Source organism: Canis aureus, chromosome 9, assembly GCF_053574225.1.
Source record: "Canis aureus isolate CA01 chromosome 9, VMU_Caureus_v.1.0, whole genome shotgun sequence".
Classification (NCBI taxonomy): Eukaryota; Metazoa; Chordata; class Mammalia; order Carnivora; family Canidae; genus Canis; species Canis aureus.
Window position 1 is genome coordinate 74,571,564 of NC_135619.1, and position 20,999 is coordinate 74,592,562.

A 20,999-nucleotide genomic window follows, 5' to 3' on the forward strand; every position below is an offset into this window, starting at 1 on the left:
TAGAAACAGTGTTATATTAGTTTCAGATGTACAATATAACGATTCAACAGTTGTATACATTATTCAGTGCTCATTATGATAAGTGTACTCTTAATCCCCTTTGTCTGTTTCTTCCATCTCCCACTCACCTCCTCTCTGACAACCACCAGTTTGTTCTCTGTATTTGAGTCTCTTATTTTGGGATGCCTGGGTGGCTCAGTCGGTTGTTAAGAGTTCAACTCTTGGTATTGGCTTAGGTCATGATCTCAGGTCATGGGATCAAGCCCTGTGGCAGGCTCCATGCGCAGTGCAGGCTCTGTCCCTCTCCCTTCCCCTCTGCCTTTCCCCCACCCCTACCCCGTCTCTGAAAGTGAATAAATAGGGCACCTGGGTGCCTCAGTGGTTGATCATCTGCCTTTGGCTCAGATTGTGATCCTGGGGTCCTAGGATTGAGTCCCTCATTGAGCTCCCCGCAGGAAGCCTGCTTCTCCCTCTGCCTGTGTCTCTGCCTCTCTCTTTCTGTCTTTCATGAATAAATAAATAAAATCTTTTAAAAAAATGAATAAATCAAATCTTTTCTTAATCTCTTTTTTTTTTGTTTTTCATTTGGTTCTTAAATTCTGCATATGAATGAAATCGTGTGGTATTTGTCTTTGTCTTCACTTGGTATTATACTTTCTAGATCCATCCATATTGTTGCAAATGGCAATCTTGTTATTTTTTATAGCTGAATAATATTCCTGTGTATGTGTGTGTATACATCCTCTTTATTCATTCATCTGCAAATGGACGCTTGGGTTACTTCCACATCTTAACTATTGCAAATAATATTCCAAGAAACATAGGGGTGCATATATCTCTTCAAATTCGTGTTTTCAGTTTCCTTGGGTAAATATCCAGTGGTGGAATTACTGGATCTTAGGATAATTCTATTTTTAATTTTTTGAAGAACATGCAATTTTCCATGGTTGGCTGCACCAGCTTTCATTTCTATCAGCACTGCAGTAGAGTTCCTTTTTCTCCACATCCTCACCGGCATTTGTTATTGTCCTTTTGATTCCAGCCATTCTGACAGGTGTGAAGTGATATCATATTGTGGTTTTGACTTCCATTTTCCTGATGATGAGTTGTTGAGCATCTTTTTCAAGTGTCTGTTGGCCAGCTGTATGTCTTCCTAGAGAAAATGTCTATTCTCTCTGCCCATTTTTAATTGGATTATTTTTATTTTTTGGCAATGGGCTTATTAAATTCTTTATTTTGGATACTTATTTATTTTAAAAGTTTATTTATTCGTGAGAGAGAGAGAGGCAGGTACATAGGCAGAGAGAGAAGCAGGCTCCATGCAAGGAGGAGTCTACATGACAGCTTTTCCTTTTGTTCTTATTTATTTATTTATTTATTTATTTATTTATTTATTTATTTATTTATTTATGAGAGACATTGAGATAGAGAGGAGGGGGCAGAGACACAGGCAGAGGGAGAAGCAGGCTCCAGGCAGAGAGCCTGACGTGGGACTCGATCCTGGGTCTCCAGGATCATGCCCTGGGCTGAAGATGGTGCTAAACCACTGAGCCACCCAGGCATTTCAGAAACAGCTCTCTTTATATTGTGATTGTAAGCCTTGAAGCTTTACACATTTCTCAGTGCTTATCCTATTAAACACCAAGTAATATATAGAATTGTGGAATCATTATATGGTACACATCATTCAGGCTTGCACATTTGCAAACTGATGTTATTATCCCAGACAAGTTTCTTCAGTTTTCCTTTTTATTTTTCCAGTCATTGCATTAATAAATGTTAGATTCTAGTAAGAGATACTTTTCTGCATTGTTTTTGTACTTCACTTTGAACCTGCTATTCATTCCTAAGATGTTTTGTTTTAGATCAGCTTATTTTTTTTAAAGGTCAGGCTTTTTAATGTTGTGTATCTATGATGGTTTTGAAAGAAGCAAGGTATAAGAAATATGGGAGTCTTCTTGGTTTTACAAAGCCATTTTTAACTTTGGTTTGGTTATATGCAAGTAGTTTTGCTGGGTCTTGTTTTAGTCTGTTATTACGAAGCAAGTTGTGACTCATTTAAAAAAATTTTTTTTTTTTAAAGATTTTATCTATTCACTCATGAGAGACAGAGAGAGGCAGAGACATAGGCAGAGGAGGAGCAGGCTCCCTGCAGGGAGCGCGAGGTGGCACTGGATCCTGGAACTGCGGGATTACGCCCTGAGCTGAAGGCAGATATACAACCGCCGAGCCACCAGGCATCCCAGTTATGGCTCATTTAAAAAAATATGTTTACCTATTCAAAAATGCTAGTCTCTATTAAAACATTCCAGTATACTCAGTGTAACCCATCTAAAGTTATTACTGGGGATCCCTGGGTGGCGCAGTGGTTTAGCGCCTGCCTTTGGCCCAGGGCGCGATCCTGGAGACCTGGGATCGAATCCCACGTTGGGCTCCTGGTGCATGGAGCCTGCTTCTCCCTCTGCCTATGTCTCTGCCTCTCTCTCTCTCTCTCTCTGTGTGCGTGACTATCATAAATAAATAAAAATTTTTATAAAAAAAAATAAAGTTATTACTGTTCTTTTTAGTCTTGGAGTAGACTGTTCACATAGAGAGTATAGAGTGATGATTAGGAACACTGTGAAGCTGGGGTGCATGGATTCAAATCCAAGCTTTATCTAGTCTAGCTGTGTGACAAGTCATTTAACCTCCCCTGGGTTTTAGTTTCCCCACTTATAAAATGGGAATAAAATGGGAAAATAGGTCATAGGGATGTGGTAAGAATTAAATGAGTTAACATTTTTTATTGTAATTTTAAAGTTTTTATTTAAGTTCCGGTTAGTTTTAACATAGAGTAATACTAGTTTTAGGTGTATAGTATAGTGATTCAATTCCATACAACATACATGGAACTTCCATACAACACCTAGTGTTCATCATAATAAGTGCACTCCTTCATCCCCAAAACCTACCCAACCCATCCATCCCCCCACCTACCTCCCTTCTAGTAACCATCACTTTGTTCTCTATAGTTAAGAGTCTTTTTCTTGGTTTGCTTTCCTCTCTCTGTCCCTCCACCCCCCCCCCCCCCCGCTTTTCTTGTTTGTTTCTTAAATTCCACGCATGAGTGAAATCAGATGGTATTTGTCTTTATCTAACTGATTTATTTGGCTTAGCATTTTATTCTCTAGGTCCATCAACGTTGTTGCAGATTGCAGGATTTCATTCTTTTTTTGTGACTGAATAATATTCCAGTGTGTGTGTTTGTGTGTGTGTGAGCGTGTGCATGCACACACACACAACACCACATCTTTATCCATTTGTCAGTTGATGGGCACTTGGGCTCATTTCATAATTTGTCTATTGTAGATACTGCTGATAGAAACATAGAAGTGCATGTATCCCTTTGAATTAGTATTTTTATATTTTGAGCATAAATACCCAGTGGTGCAATTGCTGGATCATAGAGTAGTTCTATTTTTAACTTTTTGACAGACCTCCATACTCTTTTCCACAGTGGTGCAGACCAGTTTGCATTCCCACCAGCAGTGCAAGAGGATTTCCCTTTCTCCACATCCTTGCCAACACTTGTTTCTTTTGTTGATTTTAGCCTTCTGACAGGTGTGAGTTGATATCACATTGTAGTTTTGATTTGTATTTCCCTGATGATAAGTCACGATGAACTTCTTTTCATGTGTCTGGGGGCCATCTGTATGTCTTCTTTGTAAAAGTGTCTATTCATGTCTTTTGCTCATTTTTAAAGTATTCATCTTTCGGGTGTTGAGTTGTATCAGTTCTTTATATATTTTGGATACTAACCCTGTAAATACATCATTTACAAGTATCTTCTCCCATTTTGTAAGTTGTCTTCTAGTTCTGTTGATCATTTCCGTTGCTATACAGAAGCTTTTTATTTTGATGTAGTCCAAATAGTTTTTTATTTTGTTTCCCTTGCCGCAGGAGACATATCTTTAAAGAAATTACTATGTAGGGATGCCTGGGTGGCTTGGTGATTGAGCATCTGCCTTCGGCTCAGGGTGTGGTGTGGTCCCAGGGACCGGGTCCCTGCATTGGACTCTGCAGGGAGCCCCGCTTCTCCTTCTTTCTGCCTCTCTCTCTCTGTGTGTCTCTCATAAATAAATAAACAAAATCTTTAAAAATAAATAAAGTCCTCAGAGCATAGTGTCTGACACAGGATAAGGATTGAATGAATGCTTACTGTTATCGTGTGTCCTACTAAATATTAGGCTTTTGTTTGCTTGGTTTTGAAGGGTGATGGGTGTTTTTGCTTAAAATTTTCCCCTTACAGAGGGACACCTGGTGGCTCAGCAGTTAAGCGTCTGCCTTCCAGCTCAGGGCATGATCCTGGAGTCCCAGGATCCAGTCCCATATCAGGCTCCCTGCATGGAGCCTGCTTCTCCCTCTGCCTAAATTAAAGAAAAAATTCCCCTTACAGAAAATAAGTGAAGCTTAAGAATTGAGTGATAGGTCTGGCTCAGTTTCTTTTGTAGAACTTAATTGCAATGGACTATTTATGGTAGTGGCAAATATTTGAGCATTTAGTATATGCTGAGCATTTTTCTGTTTGACTTGTATGAACTCATTGTATTAGTTTGCTCAAGCTGCTACAACAAAATGTCATAGGTTGTGTGGCATAAACAACAGTCCTTTTTTCTTTTTCTTTTAAAGATTTGATTTATTTATTCATGAGAGACACAGAAAGAGAGAGAGGCAGAGACACAGGCAGAGGGCAAAGCAGTCTCCATGCAGGGAGCCCGACGTGGGACTTGATCCCAGGTCTCCAGGATCATGCCCTGGGCTGAAGCCAGTGCTAAACTGCTGAGCCACCAGGGCTGCCCAACAACAGAACTTTATTTCACACAGTTCTAGATGCTGGGAAACTCAAAAATCAGGGTGCTTTCCTGGTCGGGTCCTGGTAAGAGTGCTTCCTCTGGCTTGTAGGAGGCTGCTATCTTGCTGTGTTTTCACAGGGCAAAGAGAAAGAGAAAGCACCTTCTCTGATGTCTCCACTTGGAAGGGCACTAATCCCATTGTGAGTACCTACCCTACAACCTCATCTAAACGTAGTTAACTCCTAAATGCTAAATCTCCAGATCCTATCACATGGTAGATTAGGGTTTCAACATCTTGGGGGAGACAGATCAGTCCATAGCATTCATTCACTCTTAACTTTGTGAGGTAATTTCTATTATTCAAGAATGAAAGGCCAAGTTGAATTAAAAAAACCTGCCCATGGGATCCCTGGGTGGCGCAGCGGTTTGGCGCCTGCCTTTGGCCCGGGGCGCGATCCTGGAGACCCGGGATCGAGTCCCACGTCGGGCTCCCGGTGCATGGAGCCTGCTTCTCCCTCTGCCTGTGTCTCTGCCTCTCTATCTGTGTGTGACTATCATAAATAAATAAAAATTTATAAAAAAAATAAATAAATAAAAAAATAAAACCTGCCCATGTCTGGGTGGTTGAGTCAGTTGAGCACCTGCCTTCAGCTCAAGTCATGATCCTTGGGGTTCTGGAAGGAGTCATACGTCGGGCTCCCCACTCAGCGTGGAGTTTGTTTCCTCCTCTGCCTCTCTCCCTGCACATGCTCGCTCCCTCTCTCTCTCTCACTCTCACATAAATAAATAAAATCTATTTAAATAAAACACACACACCAACAAACCTGCCCCAGATCCCTTAATTTACAAATAATGAGTATTTGGGCAGTCCTTCCATGGCAGGTGTAGTCCGCTTTAAGTCACGCCTTTGAACTCTAAATGAGAATGTGTTTGCTACAGTTCACATAATGGAGCACTACAGTAAGCTCCAGTTCACATAATGGAGCACTACAGTAAGGATCACCACTGAATGTTCCTTACATTGGGATTCATTATTATTAGATACTAGAGCCTATGCCTCCCATGTTCTTATATATAGAAGTGTTGGGCTTTTTCACATTAGCTAGTCTAATAGGTATGTTTTCATCTTATGTTCTGTTAATTTTCCAGTGAGGAACTGACTCTGAGAAGTAGATATAGTTCACTTCTCTAGCTAGTTAGGGGGTGGGGGAGTAAAACTTGTAAATCCTGCTCTGACTCCAGAATATAGCTCTTTTCACTTCACTGTTTCACCTACTGTAATGAATTAAATTTCACCAAATCAGGATTTATGAAAACTTGGACTGGAACTAACCTGAGATTTTCCTTTGTACTTGCTATAAAGAAGTTAGCAGTTTTAGGGTGCCTGAGTGGCTGACTTGGTTAAGTATCTGCCTTTGGCTCAGGTTGTGATCCTGGGGTCCTGGGATTGAGCCCCACATTGCTGCCTGCTCATTGGGGAGCCTGCTTCTCCCTCTCCCTCTGCCTGCAGCTCCCCCTGCTTGTGCTCTCTCTCTCTCTCTCTCATATAAATAAAATCTTTTAAAAAAAAGTTGGTAGTTTAAAGTACTTAAGAAAAGTAGGCCTTCCTTATCCTCCACCTCTCCTAAATGTTATGTAAGTCATGTTTTTATGCAGGTTTATTTATTTATTCACTCATTCATTCAACAAACACTTATTACTAATACCTGCTATATGCCAGACACTGTTCTAAGCAGTGTGGAGACAACATTGAACCAAGTTAAGTTTCTGCTTTAATGGAATTGACATCCCAGTAGGAGAGCAGCAGCAAACATATATATATAATGTCATGTCAGTGCTATGAATTAAATAAAGCAAGATGTATTAACTCTATTTTCATTTTCTTGATGTTCTGGCATCTTGAACTGTGCTGACCTAGGAGACTGCCCCTCCCAAGGCAGCTAATTCCTAGAAATAGCAGACTACTCCCCTGTGAGTACTGTTAATATGCAGATGAATTAGTCCAGAGCTCATACTCAGAACCACCTCCTTTATTTGGCTATTAAACTCCAGGAGGCAATATTCTTCTGCTCTAATCATCCCAGGGCCAGATGCCAGACAACTAGAGACTGTATTTATACCCCAGAGCCTACTGAAATGGTTCTGTTACCCTGCCTGGCCTTGCCTTTCCCCGTGGAAACCAAGATAGAGACTCTTTCCCATGCCTTGCTCCTTCTGCCTCCTGACTGACCCTGGGGCTTGCCCATGTGGCCCTACATGGCACTGTGTACCACCTTCTCTTATAAACTGTTAGTAACAGATATCTTTTCAGTGCCAGTCCTGATGCCTTGGCTCACCATACCTAAATAATAGTAAGACTTACATTTTAAAACATAAACTGAAGAGATAATATTTGAAGGAACATGTAGATTTCAAATGAAAACTAGAGGTGGCCTCTTACTAATATCCTGGGGTCCTGGGATCAAGCGCCGCATCAGGCTCCCTGCAGGGCTCCTGCTTCTCCTTCTGCCTATGTCTCTGTGTCTCTCATGAATAAATAAATAAAATCTTTTAAAAAAAAGAAAGAAAATCTGTGTCCTCCTAAACCAAGCTCTTTGAAGTCTCTGATGAGTCAGATAAGTACAGTGGACTCTGAGTGAACCCATGTGATTTACAGCAAAATTTTACCTAGGGCTTGAAGGATCTAAATATTTTTTTACCAGGGGCACCTGGGAAGCTCAGTCGGTTAAGGGTCCGACTCTCAATCTCAGCTCAGGGTTGTGAGTTCAAGCCCCACGTTGGCCTTCAGACTGGGTGTGGAGCCTACTTATAATAATAGATTATAAGTAATTATAATAATAATTATTATTATACATTTTTTTACCGAGTTTAAAAAAGATTGAAAGACCTCTGCAGTTTTATCATGGTGTTGGCAGGGGGCCTGCGCACAGCCCAGGGGACACTGCAGCAGCAGGCTGGGGAGAGCTGGGCAAGGACAGGGCGTGCAAAGCCCTGAGCTGCATGCAGGAAGATGCATCAGAGCTTCCATTGGGCCCTGTGGGAGAACTTGCTACCTAGTGCTTTTAAGGAACAGTCATCTGTGTGCAATAAACTTTTCAGTGATTCCCTGCCCTTCCCCTGGGTTGTTCTGAGATTTTATTATGTTAGAAATACTCATCCTTTGGGCACCTGGGTGGCTAAGTGGTTGAGCATCTGCCTTTGACTAGATAGTAATCCTGAGGTCCGGGGATCGAGTCCTACATGAGGCTCCCTGTAGGGACCCTGCTTCTTCCTCTGCCTAGGTCTCTGCCTCTCTATGTCTGTCATGAATAAATAAATAAAATTATAAAACAAAAAAAGAAATGTCTAGTCTTCTCAGTGGCAGAAACTTAATTATCACCATACTCTGCCATGATCAATTTATTTATTTTTTTAAAGATTTATTTATTTGTTCATGATAGACCTATGTCTATCATAGGAGAGAGAGAGAGTGGCAGAGACACAGGCAGAGGGTGAAGCAGGCTTCATTCCGGGAGCCCAATGTGGGACTCGATCCCAGGACTCCAGGATCGTGCCCTGGGCCAAAGGCAGGTGCTGAACCGCTGAGCCACCCAGGGATCCCCCTGCCATGATCAATTTAAACAGTTTTTTTTTTTTTTTTCAACTGGAGCCACTTCATTAAAAGTAATAAATTTATAGCATGTAATGAAATTATTAGAGTATGTATTTATGACAGCTGGTTAGTTAGGGAGTTCTAAATACATGTGTAGGGACAGAGGCACACTTCTTATATCATCTTGTAGTGTTGGATGACTCTAGTTAATAGATATTTTCCGTTTAGTTTGCACTTAGCATCTGTCTTCTAGAAATGTTTGCAACACTGTTCTCTATTCTGCCATATGGAGCTGTAGAGGTTAAATCTACTACCTCAAATATAGCCAGCCTTTTTGAGTCCTCTTGGTCCCTTCTCCAGAGTCAATACTCAGCCTTTTGGGCCAGCCACAGGAGTTGCCCTCGACACAAGCCTAGTTTATTTATTTATTCATTTATTTATTTATTTATTTATTTATTTTTAAAGCTTTTATTTATTTATTAGAAACAGAGAAAGAGAAGCAGAGACACAGGCAGAGGGAGAAGCAGGCTCCATGCAGGGAGCCCGACATGGGACTCGATCCTGGAACTCCAGGATCACACCCTGGGCTGAAGGCAGGCACTAAACCACTAAGCCACCAGGGCTACCCACAAGCCTAGTTTATTCGATAACTGCAACTGATTTTTTTTCCTTACCTGAATTTGATTCATGCTAAAGATAATTTAATTGGCTTTCTGCCACAATTCCAGTCTATTGAGGTATTTTTGAATAGCAAGTCTTTTGTATTAAACTGTCACTTCTAATTTGGTGCTGCATAAACTGGATATATATCTATAAATTGGATATTCATCCAATTAAAATATCTGACAAGGCCCTTCAGTGGAGACCTCATCCTTCAGTTGATCCTGCTGATCTAGTAGCAAAACATCTTTTAAGTAAGATTCAAGCACTGTTCTTCAGTCTAGACTTTTACTAAGAGAGAGGGAAATCCCGTATTTTAAAAAATTTAGTCAAAAATAATGAAGAAAACAAAGAATGAATGTTAAGTTAAAGTATATGCAAAATATACAGTAGATTGCCAAAGGATTAAGCATTGTTGAGTATAGATTCCTTGTGTAAGGCTGTTTATGGGGAAACCTACTTACACCCACTCAGCCTGTTTTCTTTTTAAACCTGGTGTTTTTTTTTTTTTTTTAATTTTTTATTTATTTATGATAGTCACACAGAGAGAGAGAGAGAGAGAGGCGCAGAGACACAGGCAGAGGGAGAAGCAGGCTCCATGCAACGGGAGCCCGACGTGGGATTCGATCCCGGGTCTCCAGGATCGCGCCCTGGGCCAAAGGCAGGCGCCAAACCGCTGCGCCACCCAGGGATCCCAAACCTGGTGTTTGTATTGGAGCCACTGCTAATGTTCAGAGCTCTGTAACAGTAGTGGCCTTTGCATCCCAGGGAATGTTCATTGTGGGACAGATCAGTGAACTGTGTAATTTGAAGGCAGAGAGAGAACCAGTTCATGCTTTCATGTGGTCTAGAATGTAGTTACTTTTACTGCCACCACCACTGGGTTATTTGGGTCACCTTTGCTTCAGCCTCCTTAAACCAGTCATTTTCAACCCTTGCTGTGCAGTGGAATCATCTGTGGAGTTTAAAAGAAAAAAAGCCCATATTCAGAACCTTCAGAACACACCCACCCTCCTTCAGAACACACCCACCCTCCCCAATTCTGGCTTGATTGGCCTGGGGTGAAGAGGAAGGTCCTAAAGTACACAGCCCAAGTGAGAATGGCTTCTAGACTTTCTTTGGTTCCCCTGTAAGTTCTTTTTTTTTTTTTTTTTTTAAAGATATATTTATTTATTTATTCATAGGAGACACACAGAGAGAGGCAGAGACCTAGGCAGAGGGAGAATCAGGCTCCCTGCAGGGAGCCCGATGTGGAACTCGATGATCCCTGGACCTGGGATCACGCCCTGAGCCAAAGGCAGACGCTCAATCACTGAGCCACCCAGGCATCCCACCCCTGTAAGTTCTTAATTTCTCTTATCTTCCACAAACAAGGTCCCCTGTTTTAAAAATGACACACACACACACACACACACACACCCCTCCCCGGGCCATGGTCTAAGTCTTAGACACTGCTGTCAACTGCCTCTTCCTCCTTCTCTCCCATCTCTTTTCCTGGGAGTGCCTCCATATCTAATGTCTGGACTTCCTTCCTTCCTTTTTCCCATCAGGTAGTCGAAAGTCATTTTGGGAATCTCCTTCATTGGACAACTCTGTTCACCTCTTCTTTTCGGGTCGACTTGTAACAAGCTAGCAGTTCAGGCTATTAAACATCAGTAGTTACCAAGGTCCTGTTATTTACAACACAGCGTCTGCATCTGCATCAGTGTAATGAATCTGGTTAACTCAAACAGGATATGGCAAATGAAGTCTAAAACCCTTCTTGGGGGATCCCTGGATGGCGCAGCGGTTTGCCGCCTGCCTTTGGCCCGGGGCACGATCCTGGAGACCCGGGATCGAATCCCATGTCGGGCTCCCTGCATGGAGCCTGCTTCTCCCTCTGCCTGTGTCTCTGCCTCTCTGTCTCTCTCTGTGTGACTACCATGAATAAATAAATAAAATCTTAAAAAAAAAAACAAAAACCTTCTTGGAACACCTGGGTGACTCAGTGGTTGAGCATCTGCCTTTGGCTCAGGTCGTGATCCTGGAGTCCTGGGACCAAGTTCCACGTTGGTTTCCCCATGGGGAGCCTACTTCTTCCTCTGCCTGTGTCTCTTGCCTCTCTATATATATCTCTCATGAATAAATAAATAAAATCTTTAAAAATAAATAAAACTTTCTTGATTATACATATCCAAAAATTAAGAATAGAAATGTATGTATATTTCTTTATTTTTAGATTTCCAAAGCTGTAGTAGAAATGCAAAAAAATAAAGCTTCAGTGTTGCCAGGGCTTTATGGGGAACTTTTCAATTTATTGCCAGACTTATTTTTGCTTCAGCAGGAAATAATGCAGCTTGATATTTAAAGTAGATTGTGGGGGATACCTGTGTGGCTCAGCGGTTTAGCGTCTGCCTTTGGCCCAAGGCATGGTCTTGGGGTCCCGGGATCAAGTCCTGCGTCAGGCTCCCTGCATGGAGCCTGCTTCTCCCTCTGCCTGTGTCTCTGTCTCTCTCTGTCTCTGTCTCTCTCTCTCTCTCTCTCTCTGTATCTCTCATGAATAAATAAATAAAATCTTAAAAAAAATAGATTGTGAATTAAGAATATATAATTTATTTTTATAAATTATAGCAGTACCTATACCAATTATAATTGTACTCATGAAAAAAAAATAATTGTACTCATGATTCATTATGCTGTTTTAGAAAAGTCCCTAAAGAATCAAATATTTTAAATAGGTTAGGCCTAGAACATGACATGGAGGAGAGGACCCTTTTACAGAAAATCAAAAATTGGAGGCAAGGTAGGCCTTTGGGAGAGAATCATACCAACAGCAGTAGCAACAAGAATCCCAACCCTATATGGAGTGTTTGTTGTATACCAGCTACTATTTCAAGCTTTCCACTTACTAGGCTTCTTTAACTGTATTGATACCAGAGTCCTAGAAAGGTCACATCACCTAGACTCAGTCATTGAGTGCTAGAGCCGGGCTAGGCCCAGGTATTATGCTCCAGAGCTCAAATTCTTAATGGGTGTGCATAGCACCTACATCATGCATTGCATGTTAGTCACATCGCCCTGTGACATAGCTTTTTTTTATCTATATTTTACAGATGAGCAGACTGAAGTTTTCTTACATTTTGTACCATGTTCAGTCATCCACTGAGGAAGTGATTACACTAGTGTGTTAGAACCTAAAGCCCTAACTTCAAATAGTCTTTTTCCACTGTGTCCCCTTGGAAGGAATCAGGCCCAGCCCCTTCCATATGGGAAGAATAGCAAAAGAGCATACTGAAAATCACCTTGCATATGGCGAATATCCAGTAAAATCCTTAATTAAGTACCAAATTTATTTTAACACTGAATTCATATCTTCTCATATTACCCTGATTCCAGGAACTTTTGGCCCCCAGAACCTAGGGTTTTTGGAACTAGGAGAATCTCTTTGTCTTGGAAATATTTAATTGTAAAAGTCCACATTGCTGCTGATCTTATTTTAAATTTTTCAAAACTGCTTAATTTTATTAATCAGCTAAATCTAAGCAATTATTTAAAATTCAGTTTTAAAGTTTACAGTGTAAATATTCTAGGAAATGAACACACATTGACTTCAAGAAATGAATCATTAGCAATACCTATAAATCACTCATAATGTGGCCCTCTCTAACTTGATTCCCTTTCGTCCTTTCCCACTTACCAGGTAACCACCAAGGAGAATTTTGTGGGTTTTTTTTTTTTATTGTCTTTATGATTTTACCATATATGGATTCCCTGATCAAAAGAGTGTAAAGGTTTAATATTTTTAATTTTATCTTTTCTAAAAATTATTGCAAAGGTTTTAAATACTATATAAATGTAACCACATTATATATATCCTTCTCCCATTTGCTTTCTTTTGCCCAGATTGTGTTCCATGTTGACATACTTAGCTCTGATTCACTTTCTCTACTATGCTCATTTTCATTTTTTTTTTTAAAGATTTTATTTATTTGAGAGAGAGAGATAGCAATAGAGACCATGAGCAGGGAAGAGAGGGGAAAAAAGCAGGCTTCCCGCCGAGCCAGGGCGTCTATACTGAACCACCTGAGCCACCCAGGCACCCTTCATTTTCATGATTATGTAGTATCTATTACATGAATATACCTTGATTTATATATGCATTCTCCATATCAGAGACCTTCAGATTGCTTATAGCTATTTGTATTGCATTCTTGTTGTGAATTGTCCTCTGTGTGTCCTTGTGCACTTGTACAAGAGTTTCTTAATGATATATATCCAGGGGATCCCTGGGTGGCTCAGTGGTTTGGCACCTGCCTTTGACCCAGGGCGCGATCCTGGAGTCCCGGGATTGAGTCCCTCGTGGGGCTCCCGGCATGGAGCCTGCTTCTCCCTCTGCCTGTGTCTCTGCCTCTCTCTCTCTCTCTGTGTCTAAAATGAATGAATGAATGAATGAATGAATGAATGAGTTCTTTAAAAAATATGATCTATATCCAGTAATAGAATTACTGATTCACAGGGTCCATTTCTTGGAGCCAGCCAAATTGTTTCCAAAGCAATAGTGTAGTTTCTATTCCCTCCAGTAGCATATAGGAGAAAGTTCAAGTAATGTCACATTCTCATCAAAATTTAAATTTGTATGATTTTTTTTAATTCTTGTCAATCTGGTGGATATAAAAATAATGTTTCCTTGTTATTTTTTATTTATATTTCCCTGATTACTGAGGAAATATTACATCTTTTCATATTTTTGTTGGTTTTTGTTTCTTCTTTGAAGTGCTGCTTCGAGTCTTTTGTTCAGTTTTAAGAAATTCTGACACACATGGGGCCATAAAGATACTGATCTTTGTTGTCTTAAAGTTTTTATAATCTCTAATCTCATGATCTGACCCTGAGATCATGACCTGAACCAAAATCCAGTCAACTGCTCAACTGACTGAGCCACCCAGGCACCCATACATTTTATTTTTAATAGTAGAATGACACATAATAAATAGAAACCCAAAATACATGGCAGGTAAAAATCTGAACTAAATTGGGATGCCTAGGTGGCTCAGCGGTTGAGCCTCTGCCTTTGGCTCAGGGTGTAATCCCAGTTCAGGGATTGAATCCCGAGGAGCCTGCTTCTAGAGGGAGAACTCTGTCTTTCTGCCTCTCTTTCTGTGTCTCTCATAAATAAAAAAATAAAATCTTTTTTAAAAATCTGAACTAAATTAACAAATATGAGGGACAAAGGAGACTTGACCTCTCTAGGCCACACGATGCATTAAATATGGGGGAAAAGATACAGAACTTAACATACTAATAAGCCTATGTTACAACTTTGTGCAATTTTTTAAACATACCTCTTTCTAAGGATGTATTATAGCCAGGATTTAATATAGTAACTATTCAAATTTGTGATGATTACAAGATAAATGATTTTTTTCAGGTTTGAACGATACATACACAACGCTAAGCAGTGATTCTGCTAATATGGTTAGTAAGTCTAACAAATCACTCCACGCTACATTTTCTTCCTTTTTTTTTCTTTTTAAAAAAATGTTTATTTTAAGTAGTTAAGTACCCAACATGAGGCTTGAACTCATGGCCTGGAGATCGAGTCGTTTGCTCCACCAATTGAGCCAGTTAGGCGTCCCCTTAGACTACATTTCCTAAATGAAGAGCAGTAAAAATAGAAACCAATAAAAGTAGAAACAAGAAATACAAACACGTAGAACTTAAAACACACAGAATTCATAGGCAAATATTAAAATGCAAACCAAAATTGCAATATATCTAGACATTAACACTAACAAATTATGTATCAGAACCTGTAAGGTACTACTTTTGGTGCTCAAGAAATTTGTAGCCTCAAACACAGTTTGTTTTTTTTTTTTATAATTTTTATTTATTTATGATAGTCCCACACAGAGAGAGAGAGAGGCAGAGACATAGGCAGAGGGAGAAGCAGGCTCCATGCACCAGGAGCCCGACGTGGGATTCGATCCCGGGTCTCCAGGATTGCGCCCTGGGCCAAAGGCAGGCGCCAAACCGCTGCGCCACCCAGGGATCCCTCAAACACAGTTTTAAACAAGAAAGAATGACAGTGAATACATTAAATATTAAACTAAGAGAAGAAATTAAATCTTAGGAAGTAATAATAATGTAAAGAACTAGTAAAGGCAGGAATTAATGAATTTGAAAAGCAGTAGAAAAAATAAATCTAAAGCTTTAGTTTTTGTTATTTTTGAGGGAGGACGAGAACCAGGCAATAAAAAAGATAAAACACTTTCCCAGGGGAAAGGGAGAGAAAATACAAAGTATGGGATGAGGGGCGTGGAAAAGACCAGATAGAGAAGAATTAAAAGTATTACAAGGGAACCTTTTGTGCAATTAAAGTAGAACCAACCTAAAAAATCGGTAGGGTTTTAGGAAAACATAAGTTACCAAAATGAACTCTAGGGAAGAATCTATATGCACCACAGTAACCATAGAAGAAACTGAGAAAGTGGTAAAAGGCCAGATGCCCACCTCAAATTGCCATACCCAGAATTTCTTGTTTGACTTCTTTCAAACCTTCAATGAATAGGTAGTACCACCTCTGTTTACCTGTTTCAGAACTTGAGAAAGAACGGAAATTCCGAATTCTTTTCTCAAATTCAGAAACATTGGTATCAAAATGTGTTGGAAGCGGGGAAGAAAACTATATAGTTCAGTCTCACATCTATTCAAAAAACAGGAATTAAAAGTATTAGCTATAGGACTTAGAATTAAACAGTAGCACATTTATCTTTGCTCTCTCTCCCCACTCACTAAATAGTGGTAAAGGAATTAAGGAAATGTCAGGGACACCTGGGTTGCTCAGTTGGTTGAGCGTCTTACTCTTGGTTTTGATTTTTAGGTCATGATCTCAGGGTTGTGAGATCGAACCTGTGTTGGGCTCCAGATGGGTATAGAGCCTGCTTGAGATTCTCCCCCTTTGCCCCTCCCTACCTCCCTCCCCACCCCCCCCCTCGGAAATTAAATAAATAACTAAAATAAAAGGGACGTGTCAGGATAGAAGACTAGAGGACAAAGACTTCAACCTAGTTTTGCCAGATGGAATGTGGGTGTGTGTATGTAAAGTTTAATAGATGTAGCAAACGAGAGTGAGCTGAAACCAAGCCCCTAAGAGCAGGAGATAAAAGGGCGGAGGTAGGTAGGCTGGTCACAGAAAGAATTATGCTGAGTCATGCCACAGGATTCAGAAAGCCTAGAAATAAGTTCTCCTAGCTCCTTTTGTAGGTGGAGTTACAAGTAGAACTTGAAACAAGGATTGGCTGAAAATGTGTACAGAGCCCCATGCCACCTCCCAGCTAGGCAGCTGCCCCTTCTCTGCCCCAGTAGAAACGGGGCAGTTTGTTTTCTGAAGAGGTTCAATCAAAGTGCATCTAGACTTGGGGACCCCATACCTCAAACAGGGGTCCACTGAGTGGTGAGACATTCCACCTCCTTTCTTCGCTCACCTCCCAGAAATTTGTTAGCCTCTTATATGTTCCCTGAAAAGGAAATAAGAGATTTCTTCCCTGGAATAACTGACTTAAAATACAGATACAAACAGTTGGGTGTCTTCCACTGAAGCTCCCCTATCTCTGCCCAGTCATCTTGTGGTCTCACATACATAACAAAGAGTTTTGGTAACTCTCTGAAATCTGGAAATATGGAAGAATAGCCAGGAATCTCCAAATATTTGAGAATAACCAGAGACTAAAACAGGAATTAAAAAAAGAAAAACTGGAAGAGGAAACTAGAGTACTTAAAAAAAAAAAAAAAAAAAGGAAAAGGAAAATTACAGTTTTGTTTCCAAAGTTTTAAAAAAGAAGACAGTAGCACAACATCATTATATTCTGAAGGAAGAACATGATCCATTGAGAAGAGGGTAATTTGGGGATCCCTGGGTGGCACAGCGGTTTGGTGCCTGCCTTTGGCCCAGGGTGCAATCCTGGAGACCCGGGATCGAGTCCCACATCGGGCTCCCAGTGCATGGAGCCTGCTTCTCCCTCTGCCTGTGTCTCTGTCTCTGTCTCTCTCTCTATCATAAATTTAATTAATTAATTAATTAAAAAAAAACCTTTAAAAAAAAAAGAGAAGAGGGTAATTTATGGTATTGGGAAGAAAGTCAGTAAAAGGGTTGGAAAATAAAGTCCAGGAAATCTCTCAGAAAATAACATACAAATTCAAAGACTTGAGAATTAAGGAGGATACAATATAAAATTGAAATGTATCTATCTAGGAGGTGTAGTTTGTAATAAAGCAGAGTGGTAAAAAGAACTGAGGTTAGGAAGGGCAATTCTCAAGGAATAACAAAAAGTAGTTTCCCAGACCTGTGGAACCTGAATTTCCAGATTGAGAGGTTTGGTACCCAGTACAAACATGACAAAAATCCACAATATATCTGGACTGAACACTAATGTACCACAGATACTCAATCTCTGGTACATTAAAATTTAAATATATCAAGATTAAGGAGAAGGAAGAGGAAAATTAACTCAAAGCAGATTAAGATCTTAAATGGAAGACCTAAAGCTCCTAGAAGAAAATGTAGGGGAAAATCTCTTTGATGTTGGCCTTGGCAGTGATTTTTTGAGTATGACACCAAAAGCATAGGAAACAAAAGCAAAAATCAACAAATGGAAGCTCAGAAAACTTAATGCACAGCAAAAGAAACAGTCAACAAAATGAAAAGACAACCCACAAAATGGGAAACAATACTTGCAAACCATTTATCTAATAAAAGATTAATATCCAAAATAGATAAGGAGCTCCTACAATTCAATAGCAAAACAGGGGATCCCTGGGTGGCGCAGCGGTTTGGCGCCTGCCTTTGGCCCAGGGCGCGATCCTGGAGTCCCGAGATTGAGTCCCACGTCGGGCTCCTGGCATGGAGCCTGCTTCTCCTTCCTCCTGTGTCTCTGCCTCTCTCTCTCTCTCTCTCTATCATAAATAAACAAACAAACAAACAAACAAATAAATAATCTTTAAAAAAATAGCAAAACAAAAATAATCTATTTAAGATGGGCAAATACCTAAATAGACATTCTCCCAAAGAAGACCTACAAATAGCCAATACTTCCATTAAAAAGTGTTCAACATCACTCATCATCAAGAAAATGCAAATAAAAACCACAGTGAGATACTTATCACCTTATACCTATTAGAATGACTGTTATAAAAAAGTGATCAATGCTGGCGAGGATGAAAAATGACAGACCCTTGTGTGAATGGTAGAAATGTAAATTTTTACAGCCGCTTATGGAAAACAGTATGGAGGGTCCTCAATTAACAGTAGAGCTGCCATGTGATCTAGCAGTTTCACTTCTGGGTATATATCCATAGGAAGTGAAATCACCATCTGAAAGAGATATCTGACCTCCATTGTTCACTGCAGGATTATTCACAAGACATTGTGAACACCTAAGTGTCCATAGACATGGATAAAGAAGATGTGAGATTACTTATGTACATGCAGGAATATATAGTATTCCATAATATTCCATACATTTTTCTTTAAGAATTTTATTTAGGGACACCTGGGTTGCTCAGTGGTTCAGCGTCTGCCTTTGGCTCAGGCAGGGAGCTTGCTTCTTTCTCTGTCTCTCTCTCTGTATCTCTCATGAATAAATAAATAAAATCTTAAAAAATAAATAAAGATTTTATTTACTCGTGAGAGAGACATGGGTAAATTTCAAGGGCATTACTAAATTAAATGAATCAGAGGGAAAAAGACAAATATGTTTGATCTCACTTGTATGTAAATCTTAAAATTCCAAACTCCTAGAAGCAGAATAGACAGTGGTTGCCAGAGGTGGGAGGTGAAGGAAATGGGGAGATGTGGATCCATAGGGTACAAATTTCCAATTACAAGATAGATAGGTGCTAGGGATCTCAGGTACAGCACAATGACTATGGTTAATACTGTATTGTATACTCAAAAGTTGCTGTGAGAGTAGATCTTAGGGGATCCCTGGGTGGCTCAGCAGTTTAGCCCCTGCCTTCAGCCCAGGACTGGAGGCTGGAGTCCCAGGATTGAGTCCCACATTAGGCTCCCTGCATGGAGCCTGCTTCTCCCTCTGCCTGTGTCTCTGCCTCTCTCTGTGTGTCTCTCATAAATAAATAAATAAATGTTAAAAAAAAAAAAAAAAGAGAGAGAGAGAGTAGATCTTAAATCTTACCACCACCATAACAACAAAATGATAATTATGTAAGGGAAAGATTTGTTAACCAACATCATTGTGGTAAAGATTCACAAAATATATGTGTTTCAAATCATTACATTATGTACACTTTATTTTTTTTAAAGATTTTATTTAGTCATAGAGACACACACACACACACACACACACACACAGAGACAGGCAGAGGGAGAAGCAGGCTCCATGCAGAGAGCCTGACGTGGGACTCGATCCAGGGTCTCCAGGATCACGCCCTGGGCTGCAGGCGGCACTAAACCGCTGCGCCACCGGGGCTGCCCACATTATGTACACTTTAAATGTACATGTCATTAAAGCTGGGGGGCGCAGATTTTTCTGAGAGAAAAGAATCTAATCTAGAATTCTTTACCCAATAAGCTGTCAATCACATGTGAAAATAGAATCAAATACTCTGGGGCATGCAGAGTCTCACAGTTAACCATGTCCTTACCCTTCTTTAGGAGAAATTGGTGGAATATACTTCACTACCACAAGAGAGAATACCAAGAAAGAGAAAAACATGGGGTTCAGAATAAGAAGTCCAATAGAGTAGGCCTTGAGAACAGGACAAAAGCCTCCAAAGTATGAATATCTAGAAGGAAAAAAATTACTTAACTCTTTGAAAGGACTTGAAAGGAGATTTATAGTTCTGTCAGAGTTTAAGGATGAATTAGTAAAGTGAGGAATATGTAGAAAACTTAAATGAACAGAATTACTGAGGCAGCATTAGCTCCAAGGAAACCAAAAATCAATAAATAAGGATAGAAATGCATTCCTAGTGTGGCTGTAAATAATATTTATACATGGGAATGCAAATACATTGGTGCAGCCACTCTGGAAAACAGTATGGAATTTCCTCAATAAGTTAAAAATAGGGCTACCCTATGACCCAAAAATTGTACAATTAAGTATTTACCCAGAGGATACAAACATAATGATCCGAAGGGGCACCTGCACCCCAATGTTTATAGCAGCAATGTCCATAATAGCCAAACTATGGAAAGAGCCAGATGTCTCTGGACAGATAAATGATAAATGGATAAAGAAGATGTGATATATATACACAATGAAATACTCAGCCATCAAAAAAACGAAATCTTGGCATTTGCGGGACAACGGGGTGGCTCAGTGGTTAAGCATATGCCTTCAGCTCAGGGCGTGATCCTGGAGTCCCAGGATCTAGTCCCACGTTGGGCTCCCAGCATGGAGCCTGCTTCTCCTCTGCCTATGTCTCTGTCTCTCTCTGTCTATCTCTATCTCTGTCTGTCTCATATGAATAAATAAAATCTTAAAAAAAAAATCTTGCCATTTGCAAAGGCATGGATGGAACTAGAGGGTATTATGCTAAGTGAAATAAGTCAGAGAAAGACAATTTTATGATTTCACGCGTGGAATTTAAACAACACAGAAGATCATAGGGAGAAGGAGGGAAAAATAAAATAAGATGAAACCAGAGAGGGAAACAAACCATAAGAGACTCTAATAACTAGGAAACAGAACTGAAGGTGCTAGAAGGGAATTGAGTGGGGGAGTAACTGGGTAATGGGTATTAAGGGGGGCATAGGATATGATGGACAGTGTGTTTATATACAGCTGATCAATCACTGAACTCTACTTCTGAAGCTAATAATGCATTATATGTTAATTAATTGAATTTAAATAAAATAATATTTATACAGTATAAACTGAATAATTTAGCCAAATGTAACGAGAACTGATTAGGATGAA

General features: G+C 40.0%; 1 protein-coding gene across 14 annotated transcripts in view; it reads left to right on the forward strand.

The window, feature by feature from the left end:
* Positions 1-20,999, forward strand: part of MARK3 (microtubule affinity regulating kinase 3) — a 121,738-nt gene that overhangs the window by 46,436 nt on the left and 54,303 nt on the right. Inside the window, exon 1 of one of the 14 annotated variants that reach the window (XM_077910723.1) lies at positions 10,356-10,422. The exons of the other annotated variants lie outside the window; for them this stretch is intronic. The gene's annotated coding sequence lies outside the window, so the exon portion shown is untranslated. Of the gene's footprint in view, positions 1-10,355; positions 10,423-20,999 lie in introns of those variants that run through there. 14 annotated transcript variants of the gene reach the window in all.